This window comes from Canis lupus, chromosome 9 (genome assembly GCF_011100685.1).
Source record: "Canis lupus familiaris isolate Mischka breed German Shepherd chromosome 9, alternate assembly UU_Cfam_GSD_1.0, whole genome shotgun sequence".
In the NCBI taxonomy this organism is placed as follows: Eukaryota; Metazoa; Chordata; class Mammalia; order Carnivora; family Canidae; genus Canis; species Canis lupus.
The window spans coordinates 38,517,808-38,530,342 of record NC_049230.1 but is presented as its reverse complement, the minus strand read 5'-3'; positions in this window follow the sequence as shown (position 1 = coordinate 38,530,342).

Here is a 12,535-nt window from a genome sequence, read left to right as displayed (position 1 = left end):
AGCCTAGCCCCTAGAGCCCTGTGTCCAAGGCAGGGGCCCACTTCCTCTCTTGGTGACCCATACTGGACATGCAGGCCACCTGCAGGGGGCAGCCAGCTTTTAGCTGCTGAGTACCTGGAAGGTCAGCCCCTTCTCCCTGCGGGAGGGGACCTGGAACCCGAAGCCCACCCCTTGGGCAGGCAGAAATGGATCCCACCCCTTGGCCAAGAGTTACAGTGTGAGATAAAGCCCCTTGAAGGGGCTGCAGGGGCATCAGTGTTGTTGGAGAAAACCCAGCTTCAGTGAGAGCAAGAAGACAAACGGAATGTGGCTCCCAGCTGGCCCCACGCTCCAGGGACCGCCCCCTACAAGCCACAGGCCTCAGCCTAACATGGCTGTCCCTAGGGGGTCCTCTACTGTCCCTCAGGTGCCCAAAGTCCTGCCACAGGACAGAAGAGCTACAGGGCCTCCAGACAGACCCTAGCATAGGTTTCATCCCCTTCCCCACCCCGCCCCCATCAGCCCCCTGCTAATGCCCTCTGTGGTCCAGCCCTGCCCAGGGCTTACCCCAGTGTGGTCCTGCCCATGGCCCAGTCGGACCCGATCTCTCACCCCTTCCCAGACTCCAGGCCTTCCAGCCAAGCCCTCTGGATCCCATCTGTTCCTCTGCCTCTTCTCTGATGCTTCTCTGGGCCTTCTTGCTCAGATTCTCTGACAACAATGTTATCCTACAGCCCTTTCAAATGACGTCTACTTTCTCACACACCACACACATCACCCACCTTACTTCTAAGTGTCACCTTCCAGCAGCATCCCTGGCTTCTTCCTTTAACTTCTTGGAAGGGCGCAGCCACAGACATCTGTCGCCTGCCCCCCACCCTCCCGCCCCGGCTGCAGTCCCCGACAGACCTCAAATGCTGATGAGGCACCTTCCCCTCCATCAGTGCCCCCGGCATCAGTCAGCATCCAGGAAGAGGGTCCAGTCAACACACCTGTCAGTTCTCTGATCTCAAGGCCAATGACCTTTCCCTCCCTCCCTTCATATGTTCCTTATCTGAACCTTCCATCTTATCTGTGCCTTCCCTGAGATCTGGATCGTAAACATCTCTAAGAACCCTCTGGCCATCACCTCCTCCCCTTCCATTTGGCTCAGCCCAGAACCCTGTCCTGGCAGTGCAATGAGCTCTATGAGTTGCCCTTCCACGTTCTCCCTGGGGGTCAGCACTCCAGCTGTCCCACTGCGAGCACCCCCACACCCTTGTCCTTCTTTGCCTTTGCCACATCACCTGGCAAGACCCTGACTATGGTCAAACCCAACTCCCCACCAGCCCCTAACCAATGAAAACTGTTAAGGAAAATCGGGCGATCATGATGGCTGGACCTACTTCATGCTGATGGGCACTCAAAACCTCCAGCCTCTCCCATGACAGCCCCCTGGAAAATTTACTTTGCCACTGCCTAAGACAACTGTTTCCCACATCTCTCCTCAAATCTCTAACATGTTTCTCTCACCCTGTGACCTTGTCTCATGTTTCACAGGAGAAAAACAGACTCAGAAATAAAAAGCCTGCCTGTCCTCCCAACTCTGATTCCCTCGTTCTCACCGCATCTCAGCCCACCTACTTGGTCCTCCTCTCCATACTAATGCAGTGAGAGCCTCTGCTCCCATCTGCCACCAGCCTCCTCCACTGAGCTCCCTGGACCCCACCTTACCAACTATAGGACTTTGATTCTACTGTCGCCCCCATTTCCCTGCTCTGCTAGAACATTCCATCACCATGCAGACATGACTTAATGTATAGTGTGTCTGAAAACTACCACCAGGGGAGCGCCTGGTCAGCTCAGTCAAAAGAGCGTGCAACTCTTGATCTTGGGGTGATGAGTTTGAGCCCCACAATGGGTGTAGAGATTACTTAAACAAACAAACTTTTAAAAATCAATCAATAAAAATGCCATCAGGGACCCCATGCCCCTTCCTGCTGGTACCTCATCTCTCTCACTTGCTTTCATACAAAAACTCCTCCAAAGAGGCATATACACTCACTTCCCCACCTCCTCAGCCCCTATTCTTCTGTTACCTTGGGTTTCATCACCACCTGGCCCCTGAAAAAGCTGTAATCCAGGCCACTGATGACCCACACTTCGAAGTCCATTGTCACTTCCCTGTTCTCACCTTGGGTGACCTCTGGTGAGTATCCCTCGTGGTTGACCACTCCTGTCCTTCAAAACTGTTACTTTCCTTGCTTTCTCCTCCGGGACCACTCCTTGTCCATCTCCATTCACAGCTTCCCTTCTGCCTGGGCTCTACATCTGGGGGTGCCCCAGCCCCCTTACGTTGGATATGAACACACTCTCCTCGGGGATCTCACCTACTCACACGGCTTTACATGCTGACCACATTCAAATGCGAAGCTCAGGCTCTGATCATCCCACTGACCTGAAGATTCACTTACCTACCTGCTCATTCAACATCTTCCCTTGAATCTCTGAGGCATCTCAAATTCAACCTGTCCAAAAAGAACCTTCTATTTCCCCATCAAATCCATTCCTCTTTCTCCCTACATACTTTTTGTGTTTCAGGAAGTGGCACCTCCACCCACCAGTGGCTCAGATACCCAAAGAGTTCTCCTTGGATACTTCTCTCTGTCACACGGGACAGTGAGTCCTACTGTCTCCCCCTCCTAAACACATCCCCAAACTGATCACTCATCACCCACCTCTGCTGCTACCCTTTCATCTGCACTATTACATTTCTTCCCCCACCCCAGCCTTCCCACTGCCACCCTTGCCGCACCACACAGTGACCAGAGCAGACATTCCCAATGTAAATCGGGTCCCACTGTGCCCCCACTGCTTAAACACCAGTGGCTTCCTGTTGCAACCAGAGTAAAATTCCATACTTGACCATGATTGGCAGATCAGGCACCCCTGGAAAGACTGAGATGGCGAGCAGCATGCAGGACATTTACTGGAGGGCTACACTCCGGATCATGCCTGTGGGGAAAGAGTAGGAAGGAGGACCAGTGGGGGGAAAGGTTGAACCCCAATATAGTTGTAGCCAACTGCACAGGGAGCTCTGAGACAGGAATGGTCCTTCAGAGTTGTCCCAGGCAAGGTGGTCAAGCCTTACATTCCCGCCTCAACCGGCCATGGCTGTGGGCTATCTCCCCCAAGGCAAGAGATGTGACCCTGAATGGACCAGGCAGCTCTCTGGAGTGGACCCCAGTTCCTAGAGAGGGACCCAGCTGAGAGCTTCTTGCCACTGGAGGAGGAGGGCAACCCACCACAGCATCCCCTCCACATGGCCCACAAGACCCTCGTGATCTGGACTCCTGGCCCCCAACATATCTCCCACCACTGTCTCTCCTGTTTACTATATGCCAGCCAACACCCACCATCATTTGGCCCCAAAATGTGCCACACTCAAGATCTTTACTGCTTCTTCTGGGTGTTTTGTTTAAAGATTTTTTTTTAATTTTATTTTATTTATTCATGATAGTTACAGAGAGAGAGAGAGAGGCAGAGACACAGGCAGAGGGAGAAGCAGGCTCCATGCAGGAAGCCCGATGTGGGACTCGATCCTGGGTCTCCAGGACCAGGCCCTCGGCTGAAGGTGGCGCTAAACCACTGAGCCACCGGGGCTGCCCAAAGATTTTATTTATTCATGAGAGACACACAGAGAGAGGCAGAGACATAGGCAGAGGGAGAAGCAGGCTCCCTGCAGGGAGCCTGATGCAAGGCATGATTCCAGGACCCTCAGGTATCACGCCCTGAGCCAAAGACAGATGCTCCACCACCGAGACGCCCAGGTGCCCCTTTGCTGCTTCTTCTGTGTCTCAGTTTCCCCATCTGCAAAATGGAGACAATAGCCACACCCATCTTATTAGGGGCTTGAGAGGATCCAGTGAGTCAGTATACATAAAGAACAGTGCCCAGCACATGGAAGTGTTATATAATCAGATGACAGTGGTGACAACAATTACAATGACAGTGGAGGAAACTCTTCCCTCTTCCCTGCCAAACATCCTACAATGCACAGGGCAGCCTCCCCACAACAGAGAATTATCTAGCCCAAAATGTCAGCAGTGCCAAGGCTGCCAAATGCTGGTTGATATGTTTCTTTTCCATCTCCTCCACACAAGAAGGTCTTATCTCTTAGACCTGCTGTATTGACACCTTGTAGATGCTCAGTAAATGCATGTTGGCTGGAAGTGCCTTTATGTACTCAATATGTCATCGGCGGTCCGAAACTGTTCGCTGAGGAAAAATGTGATAAACTCAGTGACTTCAGAGCTGTATGATCTTGGTGAGTCATTTAACCTCTCTGAGCTTCAATCTGCAATTTGCTCATATCTGAAATAGTATAAATACTCATTCATGCACCAACATTCACCAAGAGCTCGCTGACTCCCTGTCTGTCCACTCTTCAGAACTGTTTTGGGAATAACAGGAGCTCTGTGGATTCATCCTGTGGGACTGGCTGACATGTCACCTCCCCCTCTGAAATCCTCCCTGATCCTCAACCTTCCCTCAGCGTCCTCCACCTCCACTAAAAGTCTATCCTCTTTCAGGTCCCCCAAGCCTCATGTTCACATCCCCATGGCAGTGCTGTTGGCCTGAAATGCTAGTTTAGTTCTTGGCCCTATCAAATCCCTACCCCCCCCCCCCGAACTTTTATAACAAATAGTTTGTAATGGCTCCTTTACAATCCTGAAATGAAATTCATGGATAGTATAAACCTACCTAGACACATCATTTGAAAATAAATCAATATAATGTCCTAACTGGAATAGAAAAGAAAAGTAAAATGAAGATCATTTATAATAAAATATGTATCTCAATATGTAAATGCTCAAGTTTGACTACACTGGAAGACATAGTGAAGAGTGGAAGCTTTGTACCAACATGCTGGATCATCGTAAGGGCCTCAGTCTTGAAAACAGCCTGACACACAGGGGTTGTGTCTGGAACTCAAATCCCACAAAGAGCGTTGCCATCAGAAATGATTTTCCAAAAATGATGAATAACTCTTGGTAACGTTTCCAACAGAACAAAGTGCAATCTTCCTTCAATTTACACGGTAGTTGTATTCCTGGAAAACTCAGTGTATATTAAATCTGTGACACAAATGCTTTGTGTTTATATACAAAACACAGTTAGGTTCCAGGCTCAAATAATTATAAGCAGATTTTTCACCTACAGGAATGTCAACCAGGATATTAGAAAGTCATGCAGGGTTACAGGAGTCCTGCATCACGCAGGACTATCTCATTGTTGCAGGACTTCCGACATCCTTTGCCCTTCCTGGAAAATGCCAGTAGCATCTCCTAGAGTAACTGTGACCATCAAAAATGCTCCTGCTTGTTCCCAAAACTCTCCCTAAAGGGTAGTGCTGTCTCCATAGAGAATTTCTGTTCCAGTTGGTCTGTCTCTTTCACCTGATGATGAGCCACCAGAAGGCAGATGAAGAAGCTGGGTACATGATGGATCCTCAATAAATGCTGACCACTGTTTCACTTCTCCACTCCTCAGCCTCCTGAGACTATTCCCAAACATTCTTTGTTTCTAATAAACCACCCCAAGATGGCTTGAGGTAACAATGATATCTTATTTCCCCTGATTCTGGGGGTGGGGAGGGGGTCAGTACCTCTAAAGTTTTCCCGAGTCTTGCTCTTGTGGCTACATTCGGCTGGAGGATCCACTATGGGTAAGGTCAAAGCTGACCTTACCCATGTATCAGGCAGGTGGTGCGGGCTGTCAGCCCGGGGGGCTCCATTCTTCTGCTCCTGGTTTCTTTTTTTTTTAATATTTTATTCATTTATTCATGAGAGACACAGACTGAGAGAGAGGCAGAGACACAGGCAGAGGGAGAAGCAGGCTCCATGCAGGGAGCCCGATGTAGGACTTGATCCCGGGACTCCAGGATCACACCCTGGACTGAAGGCAGGCACTAAACCGCTGAGCCACCCAGGGATCCCCTGCTCCTGGTTTCTTATTCTGCAATTAGCTAGATTAGCTTCCTTGCATGACATTTCTGGACCATCTCCCAAGATGGCAAAGCTGCAAGCCTCTTGAGGCCTGGGCCCCAGGTCACAAACAATACCCTTTCTGCTGCATTTTTTAAAAGATTTTATTTATTTATTCATGAGAGACACAGAGAGAGGGAGAGAGAGGCAGAGACACAGGCAGAGGGAGATGCAGGCTCCATGCAGGGAGCCTGATGTGGGACTCAATCCCAGGTCTCCAGGATCACACCCTGGGCTGAAGGCAGTGACACTAAACCGCTGAGCCACCCGGGCTGCCCCCTTTCTGCTGCATTCTGTAGGTCAGGGCAAGTCACAGGCCACACAGGGGTTGGGGGAAACAGACTCTTCTGTGGATGGGATTTGTGGTAATGGGGGGCATGTACAGGGATGGGACTGGTTTGTGTGCATTGAAGAATTTTCCACTCGGGTGCTTGCTTTGGCAGCACATATACTAAAAAAAAAAAAAAAAAAAAAAAAAAAAAAAAAAAAATGAATCTTCCACTCAGGGTTTGCTGGGAAGGGGGATAGTCCCAAATTAAGCACGAACCAAACCAAGTGATAAAATGAATACACAGAGGAGATCCACCACGTGACAGAGTGGCAGACAGATGACGGTGAGAAGCACTTTGGAAACACAAGCACACTCCCCATACCACTGTTGCCACCTCGGGCATGTGGCTGGTAGACACACAGGCTGGGAGGCAGATGAGACCTTCTCAGCCATCTCTAGTTCTACCACCAAGCTTGTATTTTTCCACAAGACTGTGTAATTCACCAAAGATACAATTACTTAAGGCAGAACATAAATAGTGTGTGCCACATGCCTATGGGGCTCCATAACTCAGACTGGTCTCCAGGGGTAATTAAAACATCCTCTGAAAATAGTATGCAGTATGCACCTGCACCTGCCAAACCCAGGGTAGCAGCTGGGACTGCTTGGGACAGAAGAGAAGGTGGAAGAGGAAAAGGAAATAGCCCGCAATCCTCAGAGAACTCTCACCAAGAGGCCTCAACCCAAAGAACACCCAAGTGCAACAGCTGAAGGGAGTTCAGTGTCAGCAAGAACTCCTCGTTATCCTGGGGGCCACTTTTAGACTGCAGCCCAGAGTGTCTCCTTCCCCTGTGAATGATAGAGAAGGGATGGAAGGAAGACTGCTCAGGACAGGGGCAGGATGAGGGTGGGATGACCTTCCATGGATAGTCTGTGTCTGAGTGAGGCTGGGGATTGGGGAGAGGATGCCTTCTGTAGAAGAGAGAGGAAGGGATCATCAAGTCTTGAAGACCTACTCTGCATCAGATGCTGCACAAGACACTTCATACCCATTTTCATCCAATCTGTCCCCATTTTATAGATCTGAAAGCTGAGTGTCAACGGCGTGAAATGCTATTGCCAAAAGCAAAAAGTTGCTAAGTGAAAAAGCAGGGACCATGGTCTTTTGACTCCAAAACCTATGAGGGTGTCTAGAGGAGGGTAAGAGGCAGAAGTGTCTAGACAGCAGGGAAGAGAGAATGCTCTCATGAAAGCAGGAAATACTTGAAGGCCAGTTGTAGAAAAAGGCAAAAAAAGGATGTGTCTTATTCCATGTGTCCCCAAAGGCCAGCACTAGGCCAGAAAATAGGTGTTATCAGGAGACAGATTTCAGAAGAAAGAATTTTCTAATGGACAGAATTGTCCCACTCCGAAATGAATGGGTGGTACGAGGAGTTAGTAAGTTCCCCATCCTTGTAAGCATGTAAGCACAGCCTGGATGTTCACCATCGGAACTTCTGTAGAAAGGTCAGACCTGGTTCCTGTGCAGTCTCCTGGAAATTGAGGTCCCCTGGGAGTGGCCAGGCAGCCCTAGCTAAGTGCCTGGCAGGTACAGGGGGGACAGAGCTGGGGTATGGGCAGCTTGGTAACTAATGGAGGGGCCCTGGTCTCCACTTTCTGTCTTCCCTGGCCCCCCCAAAGCCTTGAGATGTCCTCATCTCATCTGCTGCTCTCCTGGCAGAGCTACTGGCTGGGAGAGTAGAGGGATCAGAGGACCCCAGCCTCACCCATATGTTGAATGGCAACAAGTTAACCCCCTGACCTTTAATCAAAGGCTCAGAGCACAGTGGCTGGATGAATGCAGCCCTTTCTCCAGCTCCAATTACTCAGCAGGGAGTTCATGAGGTGGCAAGAGGTAGAAGGAGCAGAGACAGATATGGCCAAGAGGGAACAGTCCTAAGGAAGCAGAGCTTTAGCCACCTGGGAGTCACCCTAGCCTAGCTGAGAGAGGCCTGACCCTGGTAGTCATGGGGGAGTGCACCACTGAGACCATAGCATCCTGGCTCCCTAAACACAGCCGCATGCTGGGGTTGGGGGTGGCACACGGGGGCCATCTTGAGATTGTGGGGAGCCTCCTGTCCACATCACCCCGTGTTCCCTCTGGGAGCTGCCAGCCCTAAAGGCAGAGGAAGGTGGCACGAACAGAACACTCCCACACCCAACCCCCAAGATCCTTCCCTCCTAACTGGGATTGTGCTATTTAAGGGAATGTCCAGAACAGGGTGCTCTAGGAGCCTTGCCAGCCCCTCTTCCTCTGCCCCCTTCTTTCAGAAAAACTTGGAGGTGGCAAGGGTTCTTCCGGGACCTAAACTCCCCTGTTGGGAAGTGTGGGAGGCTCTGGTCTCAACAGTCCAGTCTGATGGAGGAGACACAGACCCTACCCTGTAAGAGCTCCCAATCTGATGGGGGAGACAGAATTCTGAGGTCAACCCAATCTGAGGGAGGAAGACAAACCCACAGAGATGGACTCCCAAAGGCTCACACAATGAGAAGATCCCCTGCCCTCTGCCATGCTTGCACATGTTGGTGCTGAGAACAGTAGAATGTCCATAGAAGGAAGGACCAAGGTCAATTCTAGGGCCTCCGTTGAGGAGGAGGTAAGCTTGAAAGTGGCTTTACTTCCTCCAGACGCTGCCTCGGAAAGCATTTCCCAGAGCATAGAAGTGCCAGTCTGTACAGTTGTGGGAGCCAAGAAGAAGCAGCTTATTAATTTAATCCTTAAGCAAATTTACAAAATTGTCAGTGGATTTGCAGGAAGCCAAGGGAAGTGGCTTCTGGGGGAGCTGGCAGCCGCTGTGCGGGGAGCGAGCAGGGAGGGAAGAGGCTGGTGCCTCCTAGCCCATTCCCAACCCCTCCTGGTGGGGCCCCTGCTTCTCTGCACCACCCCCAGTCTCTTCTCTAGGAAACAGAACCCCAACATTGGTCAGGGACGACTTCAGCCACTAAGAGAAATAATTCTAAGATACTGAGTGTTTCCAGCATGCAGGATACTGAACATACATTAACTCATTTTCTCTCTCTGTCTCTGTCTCTGTCTCTCTCTTTAAATTTCTTTCAGCTTTATTGAGGTATAATTGACCAATAAAACTGATCATTTCAACTTCATAAATGAGGTAGATGCTCTTATTATCCCCATTTCTTGAATGGGAAAACTGAGCACAGAGAGCTTAAGTCACTCATCGCACCAAGGTCACACGGTTCAGAAGTGGTAGAGACAGGACAGGGTCCTTGCCAGGCAGCCTAGCCTCGGAAGTCGGAAGTCGCGCTCTTAACTTCTCTGCTATCCCATCGCCCCTCTGTTTCCTGCCTCCCTCTTCCTTTTGGCTTCAGTCAGAAAAGGGAGAGACCAGGGAAGCGCAGGCTCCTTCCCCCATCCTCATAGGACTGTGGGCCAACTACTTCCCATGCTGCCTGTAGGGGCAGCACCAAGTGTCATCAGGCCATCCCCCAGCCTCAAGGACCTCTGCCACCCAGTGCCAGGGGCAACACCTCTTCCCTATCCTCCTCCCATCCCTTCCACCTCCCACGCTGCTTCCATCCCAAGAGATGGAATGCATGGAAACCCGTGCTGCCCCTCAAAAGGGGAGCCTCCAGAGAGCACAGATTTGTGGCCCATGCCCTCCCTGTGGGCCAGCTCCGTACCCTCTCTAGCAGGGTCCCAGGCCTTCAAGTCTTACAGCCACTCCCCTTAAAAAGGGCTTGTGCCCAGCAGCCTTCTCGCTTGAGGAGAAGCCTTCTGTGAGCCAGCCGGAGCCAGCCCCAGCTGATGGAGTCTCAGTCCCCACAGGGGCCTGGCCAGTTAACCTGTTTGGCGAGTCCACTGATTAAGCACCACTAAGAAATGAGAAACGGCCTGGCCAGCCGACAGCCCCACCCCCGCCACCATCCCTGGTCTGGCTCCAGTGCCTCTGTCCAACAGATCCCTCATTAGCATCTTAATGTGAGGAGCATATGCAATGAGGCATCAGAGAAAATCCCCAGCATTTAAATTCATTAACAGTCACTGGAAGTCTTCAGTGCAGTGGTGGAATTATCGCTAAACTGCTTTTAACTTCCCAGCTGTGCACTAAACGGCAGAGGAGCCTGGCTCTAAGGGTTTGGGAGAGTGCTAGGGGTACTGCCGTCTGGGGGCCCAAGCTTACGCCCAGGGATGCCGGGGCATCTGGCCGCAGGGCTGTGTTTTCTAGATTCTGTTCAACATCCTAATGATGAGTGAAAAATTCAATCAACCAGCTGGCTTGTCCACTTAGGAACAAACAGCCGCCTCGACTGATATTGATGTGGGCTGCGCAGCTCAGGTTAAGTTGTGTGACCCTGCTTCTCTCTGCTCAGCATCTGATGGATGGTGGAGGAAATGTCTCTTCTCCCCGGGCGTGGGGCCCCCACCCCCTCCTGGCCTGGCTGGACCTTGCCTGCACAGCAGTTGCCCCCTCCAGGGAGCTGTTTCTGATGCCCTGCTCTCCCTGGCTGGGTTTGGCCCATACTTTTCGTCTCCATCACCCCGTGCATGGACTGTCCCCACGCACAGCCCTCAGTGCCAGCCATGACCTACCTGAGAACCTCCTCCTCCATGTGCCTGGAGGGCATCATTCAGTCTCTGTGTATCCCAAGCCCAGCAAACACCTGGCACAATAGATACGCTACCCAAAGATTCACTGAATTAATTAATTGATCGATTAATGTCCCTCTTTGCCTGCAGTGTCGATCACAATGCCCGACTCATTGTGGTTTCTCAATAAATATTTGCTGAGTTAATGTTGAATGATAGATAAGTGGTAGCTGCAGGGACAGGGTGAAAGCAAGGAGGTTAGGATTCAGGAATTCAATGCTTTATTCAACAAATGTTAATTGAGTAACTAATCACCATGGCGGCAGTTAATATTTATATAGGGTTTCCAATCTGCAGAGCACAAGTTAACTCATTTAATATTAATAACAGCCCTGCACAGAGGATCCAAATACTATCCTCATTTTACAGATGTGAAAAGTGAGGCACAAACCTTCTAAGCATCTTGACCAAGGCCATATGACCCACAAGTAATGGAATGGGTATTCCGATCCTAGGGGGATGGAACTTAGGGCACTGCTGTCCAATGCAAGTATAACATGAGCTGTGTGTGTAATTTTAAATATTCTAAGAATCCCATTCTAAAAAGTAAAAATAAGTTGGTGAAGTTATTTGGATAGGGTATTTTACTTGCCCCATAAATATTCAAAAAATATTACTTTTTCAACATATGATCAATATTTTTTAAAAGTATTAATGAGATACTCTACATTCTTGTTTTCATTCTAAGCTTTCAAAATCCAGAGTGCATTTTATAGTCACTGCAATACCCAGCAAGGACTCCAACATCACAAGTGCTCCATGGCCACATGGCCATGGCCACATGCAGCAAGGGGTTACTATGTTAGATGGGGCTGGGCCAAAGTCTAGATTCTTTTTTTATTTTATTTTATTTATATTTATTTATTCATTTATTTATTTGACAGAGAGAGAGAGAGAGAAAGAGAGCACAAGTAAGGGGAACAGCAGAGGGAAAAGGGGAAGCAGGCTCCCCTCTGAGCAGAGAGCCCGAGCAGGGCTTGATCCCAGGACCCTAAGATCATGAACTGAGTGGAAGGCAGGTGCTTAACCAACGGAGTCACCCAGGTGCCCCAAAGTCTGGATTCTTAACTACTGTGCACTACTGCTTCCACTCGCCTGGTGTCTGGCATAGGGCTACACACTGAGGACATAAAGATGAATCAGGCATGGTCCCTACAAGGAGCCAACTGTTGGGGAAGATACTCAGGACCTGACAACACACTGTGGTGAGCATCAGTAAGGTAAGATGTGGTAAGAGCATGGTGTTGTAGATTTGTATAGAAGAAGGACCTAACTGGGCCTTGGGGGTGGGATGTCTTAGTCAGGGAAAGTTTCTAGAAATCAGAGACCCAAAATTTCAGTTGAGATTAGCCGGGTAGAGGCAGGGAAGAACATGTACAAAGGTCCAGCAGAGGGAAAGTAGACAGCAAGTTCAGGAGCCCACAGGCAGTTCATCCAGAACAGCGGAGTCAGGAGTCTGAAGTTGAGGGGTAGGGGGCAGGGGAGCATTGAAAGCTGAGGCTGGAGAGGTGGGAGGGGCCAGAACACACCTGGCTATAGGCACCCTGAGAGGTTTGGACTGGACCCTCGGGAACACAGGGAGACACTGAAGGACTGTACATGAGGGAGTGC